Genomic DNA, 15,845 nt, shown 5'->3' on the forward strand with positions numbered 1-15,845 from the left:
ATGTCTGTGAATATAAGCTTAATACAGCTGAGAAAAATTAGCTGCACAGTTTCATGTTGTTTGCTGAGCTTAATGTTTCCAGGCAGATTTATACTCTCATAGCACTATGGTGAAAGATTCTATGTAAAGGTACAATGTGAGTTCTCCCAGAACTTCCTGTTTTAGACTCAAAGAATATTAGAACATCAAAAAACAAAACAACTCAGAAATCATCTGGTCCAACCACCTCATTTTTCACATGAGAAATGAGTCCCAAAGAAGTGATTTGTCTAAGGTCATATAGAAGATTAGTGTGTATGTTGGGGACGAGGGAGAGGAGAAAAAAGAGGTAGGAAGCTTGACCACAAGTTCAAAATGAGTCAACAAGAGATATGGCACCTCAAAGACTGTTAAAATATTAAGCTGTGTTAATTGACGTATGGAGTCCTGACTAAGAGGGGCACTTGGTAACCTCCGGGCTGGTCAGTGTTGCCAAGAATAAGACATTCTGTCCTTAGTACCCACTCTATGGAGAACAATGACAAACCCAAATGTGCCCAGAGGAGGGTAAAGATGGCGCTAAGAGTTTTAGTAACTATAACCGAAGAAGAACAATTAAAAGCATTATACTATTTAGCTTGCAGACCAGAGGATTGTCATGGAGGGGGTGGGGGAGGGTCTGTTAAATAATTAAAAGGCTGTCTTGAAGAGGGCTCAGAATTATTTTGTGTGACTGCAAAAGGCAGTCACAAATTGGTACAAGTTTAGCTACATATAAGTAATTTACCAGTAATTCAAGCCGATTGAAATGTACTAAATTGACCAATGGGGTAGTGAATTAATTCTTTATCTCCAGAGATGTTCAAGTATTTATTCATTCATCCAAACACATTTATCAAGCACCTGCCATATGCCAATCATTGGGCTGGAGGGACTTCCAGTTTGTTGTCTGCGTTAATTAAGGCAATATTAGCTGCCATATTAAATCTGTATATCAAACCTAAAACTGTCTCATGGCTCAGACATGATAAGAAATTTATTTCTCGCTCATATAACATCAAAAAAGATGTTTTCGGGGCCGGCCCCATGGCTGAGTGGTTAAGTTCGCACGCTCCGCTTCGGCAGCCCAGAGTTCTGCGGGTCGGATCCTGGGCGCAGACATGGCGCAGCCCATCAGGCCGTGCTGAGGGGGCGTCCCACATGCCACAACTAGAAAGACCCACAACTAAAAATGCACAACTATGTACCTGGGGCCTTTGGGGAGAAAAAGGAAAAATAAAATCTTTTAAATAAAAAAAGGGGCGTTTTCCTGATGGTAAGTGGCTCTCTTCCAAATGGTAATTCAAGGAACCAGGCCCTTCCATCTTGCAATTCTGCCATCTTCAACAAGTGGCTTATGATATCCTGCTGACAGATAGGGAAAAAACATGGAGGATTGTGTGGGGAGACTTTTATGGGCTGGACTTAGAAGTGGTGCACATAAGCCTTGCTCACATTCTTTCCGTCCAGTAGAATTCAGTCACATGGCCACATCTAACTGCAAGGGAGGCTTCAAATGCAGTCCTGTGCCTAGGAAAAAGAGGAAATAGGTTTCATGACTGACTAGTAAATCTTTTAACACACTATCCAACTATGAGCTTCTAGAATTATGGTGACAGAACTGAGACAGGAATTTAAAACTTTTCTTGTTTAATGCCCATGTCATCATGCCTCATGTTTACGTTAAATGGCTTCCTATTGAAGGTCTCCTATTCAAGATATATTGTTAAGTTAAAAAAGTAAGGTAGAAAACAATGTATAGAATACGCCACTTTTGTGAATATAAAGAGAAATGATAGGGCCAGCCTGGTGGTTCAGTGGTTAAGTTCCTACGTTCCGCTTCTCAGCGGCCAGTAGTTCGCCAGTTTGGATCCCAGGTGCGGACATGGCACCGCTTGGCAAAAGCCATGCTGTGGCAGGTGTCCCACATATAAAGTAGAGGAAGATGGGCACGGATGTTAGCTCAGGGCCAGTCTTCCTCAGCAAAAAGAGGAGGACTGGCAGTAGTTAGCTCATGGCTAATCTTCCTCAAAAAAGAAAAAAAGAGACAAATGATAATGATAATATTTATTTGTATTCACTTGCATATATATGAAGAAACACTGGAAGGATACACAAGAAAGATGGAGACATCATTGGATGCAAGACTTCTCCATGTACGCCTTTAGATATTGGTTAATTAAGTAATTATAAAACTATACAATTTTTAAAAGCATTTCTTTCTGTTGGAGAAGAGTTTTTCACTGACTGATTTCTTTTTGTTTTCAAGTAAAGAAAAGCTTGAGAAAAGGAGTATTTGGGAAGGTGAGCAGGTATAGCTTATGAGCCTGAGGTAACAATAGTGATGAATATGGTGCCTCTTCTGTTGTAATGAGCCTGTACTGGGTTAATTAGATTTTTCAAAAAAAGTAAAGGAAAAATAGTGCAACAGTTTGGTTTTATAAGGAATCATCTAAAAGTCTCAGAGTGCTTTTATATCTGACATCTTTGTTTATTTTCATAACATTCCTAATAACTATGATACAAAAGGTTTAAATTAATTTCTTGTTTTGTAAGATACTGTCAGAGCCAAGAATAAGAATTTAATTGTCTACAAATTCATGTTAGATTTGTAGGCCAACCCTCTTGATTTCTGGGTAGCATCAACATTGGAAGTATGTGATAAAAATCTTTTATGTTTTATAGCATTTTCACAAATATTTTCTTATTTAGTATTCCCATCAGCCATGTGAATTAATTGGGATGGATATTATCTTTAGAGATGAAAAACAGGAGTGGCCACTATAGATAAAGTTAAAAGGCTAATGAAAAATGGGGAGATGGGAGACTCTCCTTAATATACAAAGAGCTATTACAAACCAATAATTAAAAGGTAAACATTTCAATGGAAAAATTGGCAAAAGACATGCATTAAAAAAATAAAAAGATCTCAATAACAATCAAATAAAGATTTTAAAATATTTTTTCTCCTCAAAATGAATAGAGATAAAAGAAAAATAATATCTAGTACTGACAAAGATACATGGAAATAGAAACATTGATATTTTTCTGGAAGGGATGTCAGTTGGAAAAACCTTTCTGAAGGAAAATTTGGAAATATATTAAAACTTTAAATATGTTCATAATACTATGACCTAGTAACTTCATTCTAATAATTTATATTTATATTTAATATTCAGAGAAACATAACAATTTATGCCAAATGATATTAATATCAGCATTTTTATGAGCTCAGCAAAAGGTGGCTCAAATGACATATAAGGAAATGGAATAAGCTGCCATTAAAAAACCAAGTTAAAGAATTAGCTGAAAGCAGAAAGAAAATCCCACTACCCAATATAAAATTAAAAAGCATGATTCAAAAAAAAAATACAGAGAAATATACACACTCATACATCTTACAAACAGGTGAATTCTGAAAGACTGTTAGTAAGACAAAGCTAGCTAAGAGTAATTTAAGCTTAGAAAGACACATTTCCACCAAAAAGGGGTTTAATGGTTCTTCAAAGCTTTAAAAGTAGGTAGCATTCTCATCTCCTTGCTGATACCCATTCTTACTGGACTTCTTTATCCAAAGTAGACCAGTTCATGTAAATTGAAAATTGGTCAAGGTGGCCTTTAGTGGGCTTTGCCAAGTGTCGTAAAGAACTCCTTAGGAGCTTCCATAAGGAATTTGATGTGCGTAGATCTAGCAGATCGCGAATCTATGGAACTATCACTAGTGTTCAGCAAAGGTTTCAGAATGGGAACTTTTACCACACCTGGCTTTTACATGCTTGAACACATTTTTAGCCCTTACCTGAATGAATATTTGCGTTGTAGTCATTCAAAGTTGATGCCAGTTCTCTAATCACACACTCCAAATTATTTCCATTTCTTGGATTACTTTTCCTCATTTCTTGCTGTTCATTGCTTAGACCCAGCCAGCATTTTTCACACGTTTTGAATCTCTCTTTGTCTTTCAGAATCACCCCTATTGACTAATGCTCCATCTCTTACCCACGTACAACACTGGTGATTTTTCTTACCACATTCAATTTGTTAATCTCCTTTATTTTCATCATAATCATAAGCGTCTTCTCAATAGCACATTCAACATTCTCATTGCTTTTGCAATTATCAGACATACTGGGATTAATAATGTTGCAAAACACCCCCAATTAAATACAGCAAACCTGCTGGTGACAGAAAACTAGTTGGCAAAGGCTAAAACAACCACATCCAACTGCTGTTGCTGTCTGTTGGGGGCAGGCAAAGCTGAAACACTTTTGCTTTTGGAGCAAATTATTTTTCATCTCAATGAAAGTTCACAGGTGGCCAAACTGCCGAAGAATCCTTGCCTTTTCAACCACCATGGTGCTATTTTGGTGAAGTACATTTGTGACAATAGTCTTCAAATCACATATAAATATGTAGTCAACCAAAACTATTTTTAGATAGCTCAGTTGGTTTGGGTTGTCTTAATGTGGCTGAGGTCACGGGTGTGACCTCTCTGTGGGTTATTTAACACACGGAGAAAAACTGTGTCACTCAGGTAGTCTATACCTATATCCAGCCATCTCATAAATGCACACTCTTCAGGGGCCCAGATAGAGTATTTGTTGGGATAGTCATCTCATTTCAGTACAGTCCATGTAGGACAATGCAGTTACCAACCCTCAGAACAATGTGTGACCCTGGAATCTTCAAACTAAAAACCTCAACTAGCCATTAATATGACAGAAGACACCTTAGCCATATGTTCAAATTTTTAAAAAATCTATCTATAAGCACAGGTTGGATCACAATGGTCTCCAAATGTAAAATACTAAGGAAAGTCAAAAGAGGCTCATTTTTCTAATTGAAATCATTAGAAAAATAGAGGGTGGCACCTGATTTACCTCTACTCCCAGGGACACGATGACAATTAATTCCTATTGAGTTAGTATTCTGAGATTTGCCAAATAGCAAGTCAATGTCACTAGAGAATGTTACACATTTGTCTAAGCATAGAAGGCTATGGATTCACAACTCAGTTTCTGGCCTCAAACACAATTTTCTCCCTCTGTTTTCAGGATACGCTCCTCCCTCCAACGCCAGAGCTGCAGGCATTTCTCTAAATAACACTGCATCCCCGGCCGCCTAGCTTCATTTGAACGTTTGCAGCAGGGCTCCTTTGAGGTCTGCCCCCAACTGCCTCCTCTCTCCCAGGCTTGTACTTCGTCTGTCTGAGTCAGCCATGAGTCACCTCACTCATTAGCGGAACTCAGAATGCTTCTCCATCCTCTGGATCCCTTTTGTCTCCCTTCTTGTAACTGGTTTCCTGGCAGCCTAAGGTCTGTGGCCAATTGAAGCTAGGGGCTGGGTTGCTACTAAGATGGTCTGCTCAGTAAAGAGGCTGGCAGACAGCAAGTAGAATTAAAATGATAATGACATTGATGATGATGGTGCATATTGTTGCTTCAGAATTAATTTAATGGCCTGATTTGGAGCCTCTGCCTGTGTCAGTTCATAGGACAGCACAGGGTCCTTAATTCTCGGTCCCTTCTTTCTCTTCCTTGTTTCTTCTTTCCCTCTTCACCATCACCCCCTTCAAACACATGCCCATATGGTACAAGCTGAAAGCTTACGGACTCTGCTGTCTAGAAAGGCAGGTGATAGAGCAATGTCCATACGTTGGTGGGCACTTTCTTCTTCAGCCTTTTCAGATTTGTTATTCTCATTTTCACTCATTTGCTTTTACATTCCCAGTATTTTCCCTTTTGTGAAAGGTAGACCAGAAAGGACAAAGAGAAGGATTTACGCCTTGCAGGTGCCTCCTGGGTATATAAAGAAGCCTAGTGAAATAATATTTATAAGAAACTCTAAATTCACTGTAGAAAGTGTCAATATCAAACGGCATTATTAATTCATTAATCTTACTTAAAGCCCTTTATAAAATGGTTGATATTTTACTCAGGTGAATAGTGACTAGTTTTCAGTAAGTCCAATGATTTACTTTTGAAAGAGACCCCAGAGATCATCCTGTCCAGGCTTTCATTCAGTCAGCAGACATTGACCAAGCTCCTACAATGAGCAAACCCTGAGCCAGGCCCCCTAGGGCAGCGTTTCTCAAGCTCCACTGTGCCTATATGTCTCCTGGAAAGCTTGCTAAATGCCGATTCTGGTTCAAGAGGCCTGGAGTGGGGCTCGAGGTTCTGCATTTCTGTAATGCTGCCGACTGCAGACAACACTTTGAGTAACAAGACTATAGGGGCTCTGCACGGGGCCAGACAAGGCTTGACTCCATTCTCGAGGAACATCAGAGGGCCCACAGGCCCTGTGATGCTACCCTTTGCATTCCTCCTCCTCAGTTGCTGCTGTTTCCAGAGGCCCAGACAATGCCATGCGACTCTGTTCTTCCCAGTGCTCTTGGCTTTCTCACATCTTCATTCACAGTGGAGGGTGTTAAAATTGCAAGATTCAGGTTTGGGATTAGGGCAAGGAAGAAAGCCCATTTTTCTTCATCCTCAGCTAGGAGGCTTAGCCTAGACCATCTTATCAGAGAACTCTGAACTCACATTTTAGGCAGAGCCTTTCTTTGATGGCTACAGAGATCTCCTTTTATGACTTGTTAGTTTGTATCCTTTTCCAACTTTTCCATTGAGGTGTCTGTCTTTTAATTATTGAGTTGTAATAGCTCTTTATTGAAATATTAAGGGGAATCTCTTTCCCCCCAATAAAGTCTATTTTTCAGTCTTTTAATTTTGGAGTTAGGAATCTTATACTCTAGGCTAACATTGATTTTCTGCTAATCTGAGCAAGCCTCACGACCTGTCATGCCATGGTTCCTTCACCTATAAATGGGGGCAGTAAAGACAACGTATCTCAGGAAATGGCTGAGTGTGTAAAAGAGAAAGTACATGGGGGGCAGTGCTGTGCAAATATAGACGTGGGTGCTTGTTTACAGAGCTTACGTTAAGCTGACAGTATTATGGAACTCAGTGTGGGACATAGCTCACTGGTGTTAACAAGTACCAGTTGTGTTTTGTTTTGAGTTTGGTTTTGGTTAAACAAAGATTGGTTGAGTACCTCAAGCACTGTGAGTGCTGTCCCAGGTTTTGGCAGTATTAAAACATAAAGTAGAGTTAGAAGCTGCCTATTAAGAACTTTCTGTGTGTACAAGTGCTTGTGATTTCTGTTCTCCTTGTGCCTCCCGACTACCACTTTCTAAGTTGTCAACAGACAAGATCTGCCAGTCCTAAGCTGTCCAACTAAGACACTGCCTCAGTACCGAGGGAGATGACCCAGTTGTTGCTTGGTCTCTACATTTGCTGTCTCGTTTCTACTAGAACCTTATACTTGTTAAAACTATTTATTTATATAGTAGAAGTTATAGGAGTAATAGTATTCCAATTTAGACAGATAGGTTTTTGTTTAGCTTTGAGAAATAAAAAATTTGTACTTTCCCCTCATCTATGATGATGTTTAATGCCTTTAAGTTCTTTCCACTACTGCCTGTAAAAAGAAAAGAATATAACCAACCATTAATAGTAAACTTGAAATGTCTGAAGACAATGTGTTTTGCCTCTAATTGGTATTTGTTTTTTAATAGTCAAAGGAAAGAACCTCTAATGGCAAAATTTTAGCTATCATCCAGGTAGAGAATACTCCGCCACTCTCACCAGTTGCCCTGTTATTCTTCCAACACATAAAACTGCCTTATGGGTCCCTACACTGAGTGTAGATAAAACAAAAAAAAGTCAATATTATTGAATTCCATCCATTTGCCAAGCACTGTGCTAAGTGCTTTCACATACACTTTCTCATTTAATGGATCTTTTGCTTTCTTACTGCAAGGAAGAAAGTGAGATTGTGCCTGTGCTTTGTTACCGCCTCTTCTAGAGTCCTTACTCCTCCCTGTCTTTGAAAGCCTAACACTGGTAGTAAGGGAACTCAGTTTGAGGCAAAAGCCATGGTTTTTTTGTCTTATCCAGGTCCCCAGCAAAAAGTTGGTTGGTTTCTCATTTTGGGAAGGTGAGAGGTGTGTTAATTTAGGAAAAAGTGAATGGGACAGCATTGAAGGCTGGGTGCTCTTTAACACTACGTACCCACATGGGTGGACACCCACCTCTGGTGAGAGGTCTCTTTTTCTGGCTTCTTTCCCAGATAATCCATTGAAATCTCTGGGGAAAAAGGTCCATATACACTCAACTCCTCCTTTGATTTATTTCTTTGTCTATGAACACAGATCTCTTACCACTTCCGTCACTCCCCCCACCCCCCACCAAAATACTTCTCCTGGAGAAACATGACAGATCTTGTGTATTCCTGAGATTATCTGCCATTTTCTCCTCTTACAACGATTCCAAATCTTGGGTTCCACTAAGAAAAACATAGCCTGGGTGACACTGTATAATCAGTGAGGAAGGAATCTTTCCTGGGCAATGAGAGGAGGGCTGACTCACTATCTCAGCTCTTAGGAATGGCTCTCCAGCTGCTGACAGAGGCCACACGGGTTCAGCCACAGGCCAGCAGGGACCTCCCCAGAGACTAACAAAAAGGAGGCAACCAGAACTAGCCAGAGCTGAGCTGGGACAACTGACCCATTTGTAGAAGTGCCTCTAAGGACAATGGCCAGCAGTCCAAGTTGCAGTGTCCTGGCGGTGTAGCAAACTCATAGCTGGTCCAATCTGGTGGATAAATGGTGCCTGACAAGAGAAGACTCTGGAAAAGGATATACTTATAATCAGCATATGGTGACATTTTTATTCCAGAGGCTTATTCTTCATTCTTTCACTTATACAACAGACATTTGAGTGAATGTGCTAGGCACTGAGCTAGAGTTGGCCCACTCTGCCCTTGGGGAGTTGACAGTTCAGCAGAAAGGCAGAAAGGGAGTAAACACAGGAGCTCTAGAATTCAGAGGAGGAGCTTAAGATTCGGGAGTTGGGAAAGCTTTCCCAGGAACGTGTGAAAGGCTTATACAGAAGGAGGGGAAGAAGGACACTGCAGGTGGAGGAGGCAGCAATGCAAAGTCCCAGTAGCGAGAGAGAACAGGTGGCTCATTGGAGCAGTAAAGTGGTTTGGTGTGGCTGAGGTCAGAACATGCAGGAAAAGTGGCAAGAGATAATCCTGGAGAGGTGAGCAGGGATCAGATTATGAAGGTGTAATCTTATGTGTCATGTGAGCAGGCTGAAATCAATCCTGAGAACAACGGGAAATGCTAACTGACTTTCTGTGGGAGAAGGACATGTCGGGTCTGCTGTTTTAGAAAGTTTTCTCACTAGTTGTCATGTGGAGAGTGGCTGCACGGAAAGCAAGCATGGAAGTAGGAGGACCAGGTTGGAGGATCTTGCGGTAATTGAAAAAGGAAATGATGTGTCCTGAACCATAGCAGAGGTAATAGGGATGCAGAGAAAGATGAGTTTGAGACATACAAAGGCGGTTGCACCAACTGTCCCTGGTGATCAACCACAGGTGGGGTCTGAAGAGCTCAGAATGGCTCTCACCTTTGTGGGTGGGGGGAGATGATGGGAGGAAACGGCTTGCTGGAAGCAGATGATGAGTTCAGGTTGAAGCAGGAACCCAGGGCAGAAACCCTGCCGCTGGCCTGAATATCAGTGGTGGAAGGTCAGGGCAACTCAGTGGTGCTAGGGACTCCCCAGGTGTACCCCAAAAGAAGCTTAAGGATAATTCCAGACCCCACTGGCTAGAGAGCATGGGGCTCCTAACACAAGCTCCTACTAAGAAGCCTGGCTTATTAAGTCTGAATCTGTGCAGGACTGAGGCTGCAGATGAGAGGTCTTCAGAACCTGCAGCCAAGCAGGGCCTGACAAGCTGTTTCCATGGAGACGTGGTGTGCGAAGGAGGGAGTGAGTAGGAAGGCTGATCCATCGCAGAGCCTTGGGTCACAAGGCTGTGGCAGGCTAACAGATAAACAGGGAAAAGACATAGTCAATCAGAAAAGGATGTTCAAAACTATTGGCAGTTAATTGGGGTTGTACCGTCATAATTCTAGATTAAGTCTAACAATTTAGAAGGATTATGGTAAGCCACTTAATGATCCTCCTAGTTATTTCAGGTACCACTTAATGAGGGCACAAGAAAGTGGATGCCAACTCAGGCTAACTGTAAATGTACATACACCCATCTTAAGCCCTCCTGCATCCCTGGACTCTAAGTAGCTGCATATTATTTCCAAGTTCCTGGAGAAACAGGCAGACACGGGAAGTTAAATTTTTTTTTTTCATTTGCCATGCTGATGGCAGTAATACTCAGGAAACCTTTGGGACTCTTTGGGAAACTCAGGTGCTGTCAAAGCCCCAGATTAGATGGCATTATTAAACAATCTGAGGAACATTCTGCACAGAGAGCCAGCAGCAGTGGGGCCCCAAGTGGGTTTTGGGTTTTGTGTGTGTGTGTGTGCAGTAAAATATACATAACATGAAGTTTACCATTTTGGCCATTTTTAAATTTACATTGTAAATGTACAATTCAGTGGCATTAGGTATATTCATAATCTTATGTAACCATCACCGCTATCTATTTCTAAAACTTTACCATCATCCAAAACAAAAACTCTAGAACTATCAAGCAGTAACTCCCCATTGGGCTCCAAATTTTTAAACAACTTTACTGTGCTGTGAAAACTGGCTACAAGGCAGCACAATGGTTTGGTTGCTACCAGTAAAACAACTGGGTTACTCCTGCTTTGGTCAGTTGCTCTCAGTTCAGACCTGGACTTTTTTGGCCAAGAATCCTGGTCCTGTGGGTGAGCTTGTTAGACCTAATCTCGGGAGGAAGACTGATTTTAACCGCCTTAATGACTGATGGGACTTATTAACCTTGATCTCCAGGGTATTCAAATGGCTTGTGGCAGTGCTTATTAAGAAGTCAGTAAAAATTAAGTCAGGGCCACAGGCCCTCATAAAGATCCAACTGGAGGCAAACTTTGTTCCAAAGATAGTTCGGAGATGAATTGTTTAGGAACCAACTACATTTTAAGTAACCAAAAACGATAGTGGTTGGGGAGGATAAGAAATAATTCTCACTTAGAACAGTAGACTATGACCAAAAGATCAGAGCTGGAAATTCTAAGCTTCTTACTTCCTTTTCTTTCACAAATTAAAACATTAGTGAGAGTAGGGATAAGCCTTTGTGACTTTGTTTCCCCATCCAACAAGTTCAGGGTGTTTAGAACATGGTGCTTATAGGCCAAGGCTCAGTCTGGAGTTCACAGATCAAAAGCAGGAATAACTCTCAAAGCCCAGACAGATACTTCCCAGATGAATGATGTCAGTCACAAGAGATGGCAGGATGACAAAGGAATGGGGAAGATTTAGTGGAAATTACTGCATCATAAACACAATTTAAACCACATGCTCTGTTTGGGGGATCAGTAGTGAGACAAATACTTTAACACAAATACTGGAACCAGAGCCCAGAGGAAGTTGACTGGCTTACTCAAGTTCACCTAGAAAACCAGGGAGAGAGCTAAGAATTAGTACCTTTGTCTCCTGATACCTGGTTTAGTGGTTTATTTTTATCAGTATCTACTGGTATTCCATGCTTGGAATGCACAAGTGTGGTGGGTTGTCAGAGTCTTTCTATAAAGTTTTCATTTTGCTCAAGGGGGATCAATCAGTACCTTTATCTCCAAATTCACCTGCAATTTAGTCTTTGTGTTGCAATTATTTTCCATCAGAACCCAAATTCTAGCAGAAGTTCAGAAGAAGTTCATATTGTTAGCAGTCAAGAAAAGGTTTACTGCTATTAAGATCTTGTTAGGGGACGATTTCCAGAATGGTGGTTTGAGGAGTTCCACAGACCCACTCCTCAACAAAACAATCATACTTGGTGAAATTATTTTTAAAACAACCATTTAAAGTTATTGTTCCACAAAGGGAGATGAAAACCAAGAAGATCAAGGCTACTACCCCCAGTCAGTGGCATGCTTGTTAAGAAGGGGTATCACTCCAAGAGAAGTGGGTCACTGTCCCTGCCCCCACTTCAAGAGCAGAACCTTAGAGATTTTGCCCAGGGGAAGAGACAGATGATAAGAACAGAGAACTCTGAAGATCTCCACAAGGGAACTGACTTTATTTGGAACAGAGTATGGGGAAATTCAAGCTGAAAGGAGTTGTGGAAAACAATAGAGATTTTGGTGATAAGCAATTAAGAGGAAGCTGGTAGCTCCATGAGAGCAACAAGCTAGACTGTAGGCCAGCTAGTTTACCAGAGAGAACCAGGAAAAAAGACAGCTTAGAAGAGCCCTCTAGGGGTCAGAAAAAATCTCAAGGAGTGGCCTTGAAATCTATCTCTGCAGAGGGGCTTACATTTAATTGGATCAGACTGTGGAGCAATTTATGCTACAGGGCATTGTTGAAAACAATAGAGTGATTGGCTATCAACTAATGGAGCCTAATAACTAGGCATGAGACCAGCAGGGACAGACAACTTAACAGAGAGATCAGGAATAGAGACAGTCAAAGAGACCTGTGTTAAAATCACTCTCATCCCAGAATGACTGTGCATATGACCAAGCATGCACCTTCTGAGGAGCATCATCAGAAGTTTCACACTTCAGGGAAAGAGACTTTACTAAAATAATCTAGCTAAGTCACTAAGGAAATAAAAAAGCAAACTACAACAATGACCTCATAAACTTAAAAATAAATGATAAGGTTGAGGGGATCAGTATCCAGAGTTGCTACAGTATATTATCTAAAATGTCTAGTTTTAAACAAAAAAATTATGAGACATGCAAAGAAACAGGAAGTGTGATGTGACCCATAGAAAGGAGGAAGAAAGCAGTCAATGGAAACTCCTTGTGAGAGGGCCCAGATATCCAATTTAGCAAAGACTTCAAAGCAGCTATTATCACATGTTCAAATAACTAAAGGAAGCCATGCTTAAAGAAGCAAAAGAAGGTATGATGACAATGTCTCATAAGATAATCAACAAACAGATAGAAATTATTTTTTAAAAAGAACCTGATGGATTTTCTGAAATTGAAAAATACAATAACAGAAAAAAATTCACTAGAGGGGCTCAATAGTATAAGAAAGAGAAATAATCAGCAAACTTGAAAATAAATAGATAGATATTATTTGATCTCAAGAACAGAGAGAAAGAAGAATAAAGAAATATAAACAGAAAATCAGGGAAATATGGGATACCATCAAGTACATCAACATATGCATAATGGGATTACCAGAAGAAGAGGAGAGAGAGTGAGGAGCAGAAAAAACATTTGAAGAAATAATGGCTGAAAACTTCTGAAATGTAATGAAAAATATTAATCTATACATCCAAGAAGCTCATCTAACTCCAAGTAGAATAAACACAAAGACATCCACATCTAGACATATCATAGTAAAAATGTTGAAAGAGAAAGTTAAAGAGAAAATCTTGAAAACAGCAGGAAAAAAACCAACTTATCACATACAAGGGAATCCAAATAAGATTAACAACTGACTTTTCACCAGAAACAATGGGGGCCAGAAGGCAATGAGACAGCATATTCAAAGTGCTGGGGAGGAAAAACCATGTCAACTAAGAATCTTTTGTTCAGTAAAACTCTCTCTCAAAAATGAAAGTGAAATAAAGATGTTCCCGGATAAACAAAATCTGAAAGAATTCATTGCTAGCTGGCTAGAGTTACAAAAAACAAGAAAATTCCTCAGGCTGAACACAAGTGGCCCCAGTCAGTAATTCAAATCCACACAAAAAAACAAAGAGCACTCACTAAATCTAATTACGTAATTATAAAAGACCATGTATCAATTCATATTTCTTTTCTTTTATTCTCTTAAATGATATAAAAAGCAATTATATAAAAGAATATATTTGACAATGACAGCACAAAGGAGGTTGGTGGGAACAAAGCTGTATTAGAGTAAGAAATGAGTTATAAGATGGTAACTCAAATCCACAGAAACCAATGAAGAGAACCAGAAATGGTAAGTAAGGAGGGTGACATAAACTCTAAATATAACTTGCTTTCCTTTCTTTTCTCAACTTTCTAAAAAGACATAAAATCATATTAAGTAATAATTATAACAATGTGTTATTCATTTTGTAATAAAACCATAAACAAACTAGGCCTAACAAACATCTATAAAATGCTCCAACCACCACCAGCAGAATACATATTCTTCTCAGGAATATGGACTATTCTCCAGGACAGACTATATTCTAGGTCATAAAACAAGTCCCAATAAATTTAAAAGATTTGAAATTATACAAAACGTGACTTCTGACCACAATGGAAAGAAATTAGAATCAATAAGACAAGGAAATTTGATAAATTCACAAATATGTGGATATTAAACAATTCACTCCTAAATAACCAATAGGTAAAAGAAGAAATTACAAGGGAAATTAGAAAATACTTTAAGATGAATGAAAATAGAAGCAAAACATACCAAAATTTATGGAATGTATCAAAGCAGTGCTTAGAGGGAAATTTACTGTTAGATGCCTATATTGAAACAAAAAGAAAGAAAGATCTCACATCAATAACCTATCCTTCCAGTTTAAGAAACTAGAAAAAGGAAGGCAAACTAAACTCAAATCAAGCAGATGGAAGGAAATAGTAGATTAGAGTGGAAATTAATTAAACAAAGGATCAGAAAAACAATAGAGAAAATGAACAAAATGAAAAGTTGCTTCTTTAAAAGATCAACAAAATTGACAAACCTTTAGCTAGATTGATCAAGAAACAAAAGAGAGAAGACTCAAATTCCTAAAATCAAAAACAAAAGAGGAGACATTACTACTGATCTGAAAAAAATGAAAAGGATTATGGGGCAAACTTCCTCAACAAAAAAAAAAAAGAAAGAAAGAAAAGCATTATACTATGGGGCCGGCTCCATGGCCGAGTGGTTAAGTTCCTGCGCTCTGCTCCAGTGGTTAATTTTGCTGGTCAGATCCTGGGTGCAGACATGGCACTGCTCATCAAGCCATGCTGAGGCGGCGTCCCACAAGCCACAACTAGAAGGACCCAAAACTAGAAATATATGATTATGTACTGGGGGGCTTTGGGAGAAAAAGGAAAAATAAAATCTTTAAAAAAAGAAAAAAGAATAAAGAAAGGATTATACTAAAAAAGGGAATACTATGAAAAACTGTATGCCAATAAATTATGTAGATAATTTAGATAAAATAGACCAATTCTTTGAAAGGCAAAAACTACCAATGGCCAATAAGCACATGAAAAGATGCTCAACATCCCTAATCATTAGGGAAATGCAAATCAAAACTGCAATGAGATACTACTTCATACCCATTAGAATGGCTATCATCAAAAAAATAGAAAACAAGTGTGGCAAGGATATGGCAAAATTGAAACCCTTGTACTCTGTTGGTGGGAATGTGAAATGCTACAGCCACTGTGGAAAACAGTATGGAGGTTCCTCAAAAAATTAAATATATATGGGGGCCGGCCCCGTGGCTGAGTGGTTAAGTTCGCACGCTCTGCTGCGGCGGCCCAGGGTTTGGATCCTGGGCATGGACATGGCACCGCTCCTGAGGCCATGTTGAGGCAGCGTCCCATATGCCACAACTAGAAGGACCTGCAACTAAGATATACAACTATGTACCAGGGGGGATTTGGGGAGATAAAGCAGAAAAAAAAATAATATAGAATTACCATATGATCCAGCAAATATACCCAAAAGAATTGACAGCAAGGTATTGAAGAGGTATTTGTACATCATGTTCATAGCAGCATTTTTCACAATAGCTAAAACATGGAAGCAACCCAAGTGTCCATCAAGAAATGAATGGATAAGCAAAATGAGGTATATACATACAATGGAATATCACTCAGCCTTAAAAAAGAAGGAAATTCTGCAATATGCTGC

At 39.5% G+C, this 15,845-nt stretch overlaps 1 protein-coding gene and 1 long non-coding RNA gene across 8 annotated transcripts in view; one reads left to right on the forward strand and one right to left on the reverse strand.

Annotated features, from left to right (window-relative positions):
* Positions 1–15,845, forward strand: part of MKLN1 (muskelin 1) — a 320,604-nt gene that overhangs the window by 86,540 nt on the left and 218,219 nt on the right. The window lies entirely within an intron of this gene.
* LOC124244066 (uncharacterized) overlaps positions 1–15,845 on the reverse strand; it is an 85,313-nt gene that overhangs the window by 24,392 nt on the left and 45,076 nt on the right. Inside the window, exon 4 of one of the 2 annotated variants that reach the window (XR_006889878.1) lies at positions 1,474–1,548. This is a non-coding gene — a long non-coding RNA (uncharacterized LOC124244066). Of the gene's footprint in view, positions 1–1,473; positions 1,549–8,887; positions 9,906–15,845 lie in introns of those variants that run through there. The other variant, XR_006889879.1, reaches the window with a different exon arrangement.

Source organism: Equus quagga, chromosome 8 (genome assembly GCF_021613505.1).
Source record: "Equus quagga isolate Etosha38 chromosome 8, UCLA_HA_Equagga_1.0, whole genome shotgun sequence".
In the NCBI taxonomy this organism is placed as follows: Eukaryota; Metazoa; Chordata; class Mammalia; order Perissodactyla; family Equidae; genus Equus; species Equus quagga.